This window comes from Pantherophis guttatus, chromosome 2 (assembly GCF_059756535.1).
Source record: "Pantherophis guttatus breed Tessera chromosome 2, ASM5975653v1, whole genome shotgun sequence".
Taxonomy (NCBI): Eukaryota; Metazoa; Chordata; class Lepidosauria; order Squamata; family Colubridae; genus Pantherophis; species Pantherophis guttatus.
In genome coordinates this window covers 269,202,714-269,213,619 of record NC_142064.1, presented here as the reverse complement: position 1 = coordinate 269,213,619, position 10,906 = coordinate 269,202,714, and positions in this window count along the sequence as shown.

Sequence of the window (10,906 nt, the reverse complement as noted above, 5' to 3'; positions counted from 1 at the left end):
AATGAGGAGGCTGGAGAAGATGTGGTGCCAGAGGCGGGGATTCAGCCAGGGCCTTCAGAAGCTCCCATAAGTGAAGAGGAAGAAGAGGAGGAGCCTCTTCTCGATGCACGAGCGCGCAGAGCTGTTAAAAGGCAGGAGTGGCTTCTCAGGAGGAGGTCTCCTCGAGAGTAAGGCTTGGGGCTAATTGGCCACTCCCCTAGCCTATTTAAGGAAGGACCACGACTGATGCAATCTGCAGGAAACAACTTTGTTCATATTCCTTCACGTCTTGATTCCAGAAACGTTTGATTCGGCTCTTGTTTCTCTCTTGTCAGTTTTCCTGCAAATTGCTTCTGGGCATTCGGCCAACCACAGTAAGATTACGGTTATCTGAAATACTGCGCCTCAGAATTGAGTTGTTATTCTTTGGATTCTTGTCGGCTGTTAATGAAGTTAAATTAACAGCCCTTGTTCAGAAAAGACTGATTTAAACTGCACTTGTTTAAGGAGTTGGGCGTTGGGCGGCAATAGAAATGCGATAAATTAAATTAAATTAAATTGTGTTCGAATAACTACTAAGAAAGCTCATTAGTAGTCCTTAATTAATAAACTAAGGTTTGTACGGACTTTGTGTGTGCTGCGTTCTTTGGGGTCCGTAGCTGGGGCAGAACAGACTGGCCCATGTTCCTCCCCAACCTCCTCACTGTCCGAATCTGCTATCAGCTCCGCTGGCTGCTCGCAGGCCATAATACCAATATTCCAATCCGCCATCACCTTATTCTTTGTCAAGCTGCGAGTGAAGCGGAATATAGGTGAATGTTCAAGTCAGACTTGAAGCCACGTTCTTATGAGCAGGCTTTGGTGTTTACACAGACAATAAAGGGCAGGGGTTCAATTGCAGATGCCTTGCCCTTAACTCCTCCACCCCACCCATTAAGATAGTCTAAGCCAGGGGTCCCCAACCTGTGGACCATGGGGCCGCTTGAGTGGCTGGCCAGTGCGTAGGTGTGTCCATTCATGCACTCCCCCACTCGCGTTGCTATGAGCATCGCACGGGAGCTAGCATCTCCGTGAGCATCGTGCAGGTGCTAGCATGGCAGCAAGCATTGTGCGGGCACTAGCGTTGCTGCGAGCATCATGCAGGCGTTAGCATCGCTGCGAGTGTTTAGTTTAGTTTTATTTGATTTGTATACTGCCCTACTCCCGAAGAACTCAGGGCGGTGAACAGCCATAGGATAAAAAAACATAAATGCAAAATTTAAAACTGAATAAAATCGAATTAAACAATTTGGCCAAAGACAGATTTAAAACACCCCAATAAATTAAAATTTACGTTTTAAAAAGGGGGGGAAAGGGAAACGGTTAGGCCAGGCCAGCCTGATGGAATAAACAGGTCTTGAGAGCGTGGCGGAAGGTGCGTAGATCCGGGATCGTCCGGATTCCACCCCAATAAAAGGGATTACAGGGTCATAAAAAGAAAAAAAAATGGAAGTTTTCCATTTCAAAATGATCTCTTTTTTTGAAGAAGTTCTCCTGCCTAGCCTTCAGCCATGGTATTCCACTAGTAGTATTCTATTCAATATTTCATAAGGCTATTTCATAAGGTTATGTATTATGCATGTTCATGAACCCATCCTATTACAGTGAGCAGATGCTATCACCTACTGTCAGTATCACACTGCGATGGGCGGATCTTTGGAGTCAAATAAAAAAGTCTATAAATCAAAAGCTGATTTAAGTCCTATACATTTTTTAAGTCCCATACTTAAAAAGAGACTTTTAAACTCTTGCTTTCTTGCTTTTATTGATCGTCATTTTGCTGTGTCATTTTCAATAGGATTTATCAGAGGCATGCTGTTTTAGAGTTTTTCCTTAAATTATAAATTCTGCTTTAGTTCTTTAATCTTAACAAATTGACTTCCCATCTCAGTTCAGGTTAATCTTCTATTTACCGCTACAATTGCTTCAAGGTGTTGGTTATCACCTTTAAAGCGCTCCATGGCATAGGACCTAGTTATCTTTGAGACCGCCTGCTGCTACCGACGGCCTCCCATCGACCCGTGCGCTCCCACAGAGAGGGCCTCCTCGGGGTGCCATCAGCCAAACAATGTAGGCTGGTGGCCCCCAGGGGGAGAGCCTTCTCTGTGGGGGCACCTACCCTCTGGAATCAGTTGCCCCCAGGGATAAGGAGAATCCAAGACCTCGGTGCCTTCCGCCGTGCCCTTAAAACCTTCTTTTTCCAGCAAGCCGGGCTGGCCTAACACTTTTTAAAATGTTTTTAATTGTTTGTTATTGTTTTTCATCATGGGGCCAAATTTATATATATCTTTTTAATTGTATTTTAATGTTTGTAGTTTATGCTTTTACTTGGCTGTTCACCGTCCTGAGTCCTCAGGGAGAAGGGCGGTATACAAATTTAAAAATAAATAAATAAATAAATAAATAAATAAATAAATAAATAAATAAATAAATAAATAAATAAATAAATAAATAAATAAATAAATAAATTGGGACTAAAACTTCCATCATTAAGTGATTAAGTGATCCATCATTAAATGAATTGTGTCCAATTCTACAATCTTTTTTTGCTGCCGTTGTTAAGGAACAACTTAGAATAGAATAGAATAGAATAGAATAGAATAGAATAGAATAGAATAGAATAGAATAGAATAGAATAGAATAGAATAGAATAGAAAGACTGGACTGGACTGGACTGGACTGGACTGGACTGGACTGGACTGGACTGGACTGGAGTAGACTAGACTAGACTAGACTAGACTAGACTAGACTAGACTAGACTAGACTAGACTAGACTGGAATGGAATGGAATGGAATGGAATGGAATAGAATAGAATAGAATAGAATAGAATAGAATAGAATAGAATAGAATAGAATAGAATAGAATAATAGAAGCTGGAAGGGACCTTGGAGGTCTTCTAGTCCAGCCCCCTGTTCAAGCAGGAGAACCTATACCAGCTCAGACAAGTAACTGTCCAGTCTCTTCTTAAAAACCTCCAGTGATGAAGCATCCACAATCTCTACAGGCAAGCCTGGTTTATTGGTTTATTGTTCTCACTTTCAGGAAGTTTCTCCTTAATTCCAGGTTGTTTCTCTCCTTGATTAGTTTCCAACCATTATTTCTTGTCCTGCCCTCCGGTGATTTGGAGAATAACTTGACCAAATGATTCTTCTTTGTGGCAGCTCCTGAAAATACTGGAATACTGATATCATTTCACCCCTAATTCTTCTTTTCTCTAGACAACCAAATCCAATTCCTGTTCTTCAGGCCTTGGATCATCTTAGTTGCTCTTCTCAGAACTTTTTCCCAAGAGATCATTAAGTGAAACACAAGGTTGTTAAGCAAATCTGGCCTTGCTTGTCAGAAGCTGCCTTGAAATGTCACAAATGGTGATTATGTGACCCTGGGATACTGCAGCTATCATAAATATATGCCGGTGGCTAAGAACCCAAAATTTGATCCTGTGACCGTGGGGACTTTGAAGTTGTCATTAGTATGAGGGATTGGTTGTAAGTCACTTTTTTCAGCGCTGTTGTAACTTTGGTCACTAAACGAATGGTGGTAAGCCAAGAACTCTATGTTGTGACCCTGACTCCCGAGCCTGTCCTAACAGAGGAGGAGGACTCAGAAGGTGATGGGGAGGAACTGACAAGGCCTCCCTCTCCAGGACCCTCCTTTCTGGCAATGCCTCAGGTTCCATCCGAAGGCCAAGAGGAACAGCCTGGGATGTGCCAGGAGGAAGGCATATCGGAGCACCAATTGATAGGGAGCGAGGAGGATGAATCCTGGCTTGATCCCAGGCAGCGTCGGAGGGAGAAGTGTGCGCAGCAACGGAAGAAGCGTGGGAGGGCCAGAGATTGAGCTGAGTCACGGAGCCACGCCCCACCAGGAATAAAAATGGGTGGGATTGCTCTTCAGGCTTTGTGACAGACAAAGTTAAACCTTGAAAGTCACATCGTGATCTCTGAAATTCATCTTGGATATATTTTGGACTAAACATTGACTAAACTCTTGTCTCATGGATAATTTGTTGCTCCTGGAACGGACTGAAGATAAGTCTTCTTCTGCTTTATGGGAGTGAAAATGGTCTTGGCAGGCATTCGGCAGTTTGCTGCCAAAACCTTGGTCTGCCAGGAATTCTAATCTGTTTACCTAATAAAATATTGGCAGGCGTGCTTGGTATATTACGTTTGCCTGTGTGAGGAAGGGGGACAGAACACTCCATTGCATTTTTGTACATTTCCTTGTACTGGATAAGAGCAAACATGGGTCATAAACAACATCATAAAACTAATGTCAACCGACACACACACACAAAAAAAGGAAAGCGAGAAGACTCTCCGAAAGAAATCTTGAAATCAGGCGAACTGAAAAGAAAATATCAACTCGCTCACCTGCTGTGCATGTGAGATTCCAGTTTTAGCTGAAGGATATTGGGAAAATACAGAGTACAGGATAATAGACTTGGAAGGCCCCTTAGAGGTCTTCTAGTCCAACCCCTCTGCTCAAGCAGGAGACCCTATACCCGTGATGGCGAACCTATGGCACGTGTGCGTAGCCATATCAGTGGGCATGCCAGCTCAGCTCTGGCACGCAGGCGCACACTGGCCAACTGATTTTCGGGCCTTCTGGGCCCACTAGAAGTAGGGAAACAGGCTGTTTCCTGCCTCCAGAGGGCCTGGAGGGGGTGGGGAAGGCCCGTTTTTTTTCTCACCTGGCTCCAGATCCTCTCTGTGTATCTGGGGAGGGCGAAAACAGCCTTTCCCACTCCCTTGGAGGCCCTCCGTAGGCCGGAAATGGCCCATTTCCCAACTCCCAGAGGGATAAGAAATGACCTTTTTTGCTGTCCCCAGCCTCCAGAGACTCCTAGAGAGGCCTCCGAGATAGTGGGAAAGGCTGTTTTTGCCCTCCCCAGATACACAGAGAGGATCTGGAGCCAGGCGAGGAAAAAAATGGGCCTACCGGGCCATCGCGTGCCAGGAGTGGGGGGAGGAAGGGGGGGTTGTGCGCGCATGCACAGGGCGGACTGCATAGAATTAAGGGTGTGGGCATGCGTGCGCGTGAACCTCCCCGCCCCCCCCTCCTGGCACGCGATGGCAAAAAGGCTAGCCCTCACTGTCCTATACCATTTTGGACAAATGGCTCACCAGGAAAAGAGAGGAAGAAAATCTATATAGTTGCTAAAAGTTGACACCGACTTGATGGTACATAATCAAACAATTAGTTGGGAAAAGGCATGAATTTTTTTTTTTTTAATTTGATTTATATGCCGCCCTTCTCCGGAGACTCAGGGCGGCTTACAGTGCATTAAGCAATAGCCTTCATACTTATGTATATTTATACAAAGTCAGCTTATTGCCCCCACAAACTGGGTCCTCAATTTACCTACCTTAGAAAGGATGGAAGGCTGAGTCAACCTTGAGCCTGGCAAGATTCGATCTTACTTTAATTGCAGACAGCTGGTGTTAAATTACAGTGCTCTGTCTGTTGAGCTATCCAGGCTCCTGAAGGTGCTCACTAGGGAATTCTGAGAGTTGACGTCCACAGGTCTTCAGGCTGCCAAGTTCGAGAAACATTGAGTTAAGCTTAAACTCTGTAGACTTTCTCAGTCATCCAGGTCATGGTTGCCGCAAAGGAGCTTTTTTTCAAGAGGCGACTGGACTTGTTTTTTCTTTTGAAGATATTTCGCTTCTCATCCAAGAAGCTTCTTCAGCTCCTTCCATTCCCCACTGTCCTGTCATAGCTGAAGAAGCTTCTTGGATGAGAAGCGAAACGTCTTCAAAAGAAAAAACAAGAAAGTCCAGTTGCCTCCTGAAAAAGCATCTTTGGGTTGAATTAAGCCCGTGATGGTGAACCTATGGCACGTGTGCCACAAGTGGCACGTGGAGCCATATCTGTGGGCATGTGAGTGTTGCCCTAGCTCAATTCCAGCATGCATGCGCAGGCCGGCCAGCTGATTTCCAGGCCTTCTGGGCCCACCGGAAGTTGGGAAACAGCCTCCGTGGGGGTGGGGAAGGTTGTTTTCACCCTCCCCAGGCTCCTAAAAAGCATCTGGAGCCTGGGGAGGGTGAAAAACGGGCCTACTGGGCCCACCGTGCCATCATGTGCCAAACGCATGCGGAGCACAGGGGGTGGGGCGCAATTAATTAATTAATTAATTTTATTTTTTAAATTTTTATACCGCCCCCTCTCCCGAAGGACTCGGGGCGGTGAACAGCCAAAATTAAAAACATACAATATAAACATTAAAATACTATAAAACAAAATTAAATTTATCTTTGGCTTCCCCCAATTTAAAAACCCCTTACCCATAAAATTCACCAATTAAAATTTTTTAACCCAGCCCGGCTTGCTGAAATAAAAAAGTCTTCAGAGCCCGGGGGAAGGTCCGGAGGTCCGGGATCAGTCGTATCCTTGGGGGTAGCTCGTTCCAGAGGGCGGGTGCCCCCACAGAGAAGGCTCTTCCCCGGGGGGGGTCGCCAGCCGACATTGCCTGACCGACGGCACCCTGAGGAGGCCCTCTCTGTGGGAGTGTGTTGGCCGGTGGGAGGTTATCGGTGGCAGAAGGTGGTCTCGTAAGTAACCGGGTCCTAAGCCATGGAGCGCTTTGAAGATGAGAACCAATACCTTGAAGCGCACCCGGAAGACCACCGGAAGCCAATGCAGCTCGCGCAGGAGAGGTGTCACGTGGGAGCGCCATGTCGACCCCATAAGTACCCGCGCGGCTGCATTCTGCACCAATTAATTATGGGTGTGGGCACGCACGCGTGTGACCCCTCCCCGCGCTCCCCCCGGTTTTTGGCACGCGACGGCAAAAAGGTTAGCCATCACTGAGTTAAGCTATTAGTGCAATTCAACTACAGACCTATAGTAGCTCTAAACTCATACTGTTGTTTCCCTGGGAGCTGGCCATGGTGCTGAAGGCAATCGGGAGAATTCATGGGGTTTTTTTCCTCCTGCAGTGAGCTGACCATGGTGCTGACTTCTTCAAAGCCTTCAAAGAAAAAAAAAACAACCCAATGAAGTCCAGTTGTCTCCTGAAAAAGCCCCTTTTGGGACAACCATGACCTGGAGGCCTGAGAATCTCTACAGACTTTTAGCTATTGCAATTTGGGATGAACACCCTTCGAATGGTGTAGGAGGATGAACGGATTTTCCAAAAAAATTTGCACTTCGGTTGGAGGCGCAGACAACTCACCCCCCCAACCAGTGGTGAAATCTAAAATTTGTTACTACCGGTTCTGTGGGCGTGGCTTGATGGTGGGGATAATGTGACTGGGTGGGCGTGGCCAATTTTTTTTTAACTTTTAAAACCATTTTTTCTACAACCTCTTCGGCGAAGAGGTTGTAAAAAAATGCTTTCAAAAGGCTCTGACGATCCCAGCTGAGTTGCCTGATCGGCAGAGACTTTTTTTCTTTTAAATGCCTCTGCTCATCAAGCAACTCAGCTTGGATCGTCAGAGGCATTTAAAAGAAAAAAAGGGTTTTTTTTTCTTTTAAATGCCTCTGACGATCGGGCCACTCAGCTTGGATCGTCAAAAGGCATTTAAAAGAAATAAAGGGTTTTTTTTTCTTTTAAATGCCTCTGACGATCGGGCCACTCAGCTTGGATCGTCAAAAGGCATTTAAAAGAAATAAAGGGTTTTTTTTTCTTTTAAATGCCTCTGACGATCGGGCCACTCAGCTTGGATCGTCAAAAGGCATTTAAAAGAAAAAAAGGGTTTTTTTCTTTTAAAAGCCTTTGACGATCAGGCCATTCAGCTTGGATCATCAGAGGCATTTAAAAGAAAAAAAGAGTTTTTTTTTCTTTTAAAAGCCTTTGACGATCCCAGCTGAGCCAAGCGATCACCAGAGGCTTTTTTTTTTTTACTTTTAAAAGCATTTTTTTCAGCCGAAGAGCTTGTAGAAAAAATGCTTTTAAAAGTTTAAAAAAAGCCTCTGATGATTGTGCGGCTCAGCTGGGTAGGGGCGGGGGAGCAGGGATTTTTGCTACCGGTTCTCCGAACTACCCGCCTCCATCGCTACCAGATCGGGCGATCTGGTCCGAACCGGGAGCATTTCACCCCTGCCCCCAACAGCCTGCGCCTATCTTCCAGAGGGAGGGGACACAGGGCAGTAATCATCCTGCAGCCAAGAAGCCTCCACACCCATTTGCACCACTCAGGTGATCCTAAGGTTACAGATAAAACTCCAAGTGGCCTCAATGACTCTCTAAAAGGATGCAAAGGTCCAGCTGTCTGTAAGGAATATCAATCCTTCCATTCCCCACCATCCAGTCAGAGCTGAAGAAGCTTCTTGAATGAGAAGCGAAATGTCTTCAAAGAAAAAAAAAAGAACAAGAAAGTCCAGTTGACTCCTGAAAAAGCACCATTGGGTTCCTTCCCTCTCGTTTCCCTTTTGTGATATTTGGATGACGGCTGAACATGTTTTGGCATTGTTCAGTCCCTGCCAATTTCTCACCATTTTCCATACCCGAACACTTAACACCAAATTTGACCTACATTTTAGAAATGTTTCATAAAAAGAAACCTACAAAACAAGGCAATTAAGAGACCAACTATAGGTAGTCCTTGACTTACAACTGTAATTGAGTCTGCAATTAGAGCCTTGGTAGTACAGTGGTCTAAGGCACCCTGTTATTAAGCTGGTTATTAAGACCAGCTGCCTGCAATTACTGCAGGTTCGAATCTCGCCAAGGCTCAAGGTTGACTCAGCCTTCCATCCTTTCTAAGGTAGGTGAAATGAGGACCCAGTTGTGGGGGCAATAAGCTGACTTTGTATAAATATACAAAAGGATGAAGGCTATTGCTGAGCACATTGTAAGCCGCCCTGAGTCTCCGGAGAGGGGGGGCATATAAATCAAATTAAAAAAAAAAAACCTAGGATCATGAGATGGGCCAATTATTAAGGAGGTCACCGTGTGACTACACCAGATTTTATGACCTGTTTGCAGCGGTCATTGAACAAAACCATTTTAGCCAGTGAAGTTTTCTGCCGGAAACCATTTGCCAAGTGCTAGTAGATACAAGTCAGTTGCCAAGTGTCCAAAAAGTGAACATATGACTGTGGGGAAGGGCTGTTGGAACTTTGAAACTGGGTCCTAAGTATTTCTGAGGAGACCCGGTGTAGCTTTGACCAGTTGCTTAGCAATGTTACAAAGCAGTACCTGCAACTTTTAAGATCAGGATTATCAGAATTGACTCTTAAAAGGATACACGATAGAGTGGAATGGATGGAGAGGAAAGGGGAGCTCAGGAAAGCTGTGATTGGATAATCCTGATGATTCTCAAAAAGAGAGAAATGGAAATTTTAAAGAACAATAGGGATAATAGGGAGCCTGGATAGCTCAACAGACAGAGCCCTGTAATTTAACACCAGCTGTCTGCAATTAAAGTAAGATCGAATCTCGCCAGGCTCAAGGTTGACTCAACCTTCCAACCTTTCTAAGGTAGGTAAATTGAGGGGGCAATAAGTTTGACTTTGTATAAAATATACAAAAGTATGAAGGCTATTGCTTAACGCACTGTAAGCCGCCCTGAGTCTCCGGAGAAGGGCGGCATATAAATCAAATAAATAAATAATGCAATGTATGGATTGGGATGCATTTGCACGGATAGAAATCCATGGAGAATTGCAATAGCACTTAAGACTTATATACTCTGCTATATACTCTATCACTCTGCTAAACAAATAATTCCCTCAACACTGTCAAACTATTTACTAAGTCTGCACTAGTATTAATCTTCTCATCGTTCCTATCACCCATCTCCTCCCACTTATGACTGTATGACAGCAACTTTGTTGCTTGTATCCTTACAATTTATATTGACTGTTTCCTAATATGATTTGATTGCTTATCTGTACCCTATGACAGGGGTGAAATCTACTTACCTTCCTTACAGGTTCAGAAGTGCATGTGCCGTGCGCGCGCGCGAGGAAAAGGGTGGAGCCTTGCACCGCCACTACTACCGGTTCTCCGAACCATCTGCCATGATCGCTACCAGATCGGACGAACCAGTCAGAACCGGGAGCATTTCACCCCTGCCCTTTGACTATCATTAAGTGCTGTACCTTATGATTCTTGATGAACGTATCTTTTCTTTTATGTACACTGAGAGCATTTGCACCAAAGACAAATTCCTTGTGTGTTCAATCACACTTGGCCAATAAAGAATTCTATTCTATTCTATTCTATTCTATTCTATTCTATTCTATTCTATTCTATTCTATTCTATTCTATTCTATTCTATTCTATTCTATTCTATTCTATTCTATTCTTATTACTATTCTATTCTATTCTATTCTACTTCTATTTCTACTTCTATTTCTATTTCTATTCCGCTTCATGGTGCTTGTTAGAGAATGGCTATTGCCTAATTGGTTGGGTTGGCAATATATATAAACCATCAATGCATGTTTGCAGTCAAAAGACTGTAATGCTGTATTGCAACATACTGTATTCTGATTGGCTAGCTCTGTAGCCAACGTATTTAAGAGGAAGCTTGAATCATGGCTTATTTTTTTCTTATTACATTATTATTGCTACCTCTGCTCCTCTCTGCCTGTTCTCTCTGCATGATCACTGATTGATCATTGCTACTTGTTGTTTTCTACTGTTTTACTGATTGTTTTACTGCTGTACTTGTTCCTGTTTGCAACTCCAAAAAGAACTGTTTTATTGCATATGACTACAACTGGTAAGAAGACTTTGTTCTTGGAATATCCCTGGATTGACAATTTAACTATCTTTATCTGTGTATGACCTGGATTGTTTATTGGACTTTGCTTTTCTTTTTCCTAAAAGTAAAAGAATATCACAACTCAGTGTGTCTGTGTATTGACAGTACTTAGTCACAATCACTCTCAGCTGTTTCTCATGTGCACAACCTTGCTACTCAGGGGTTACTC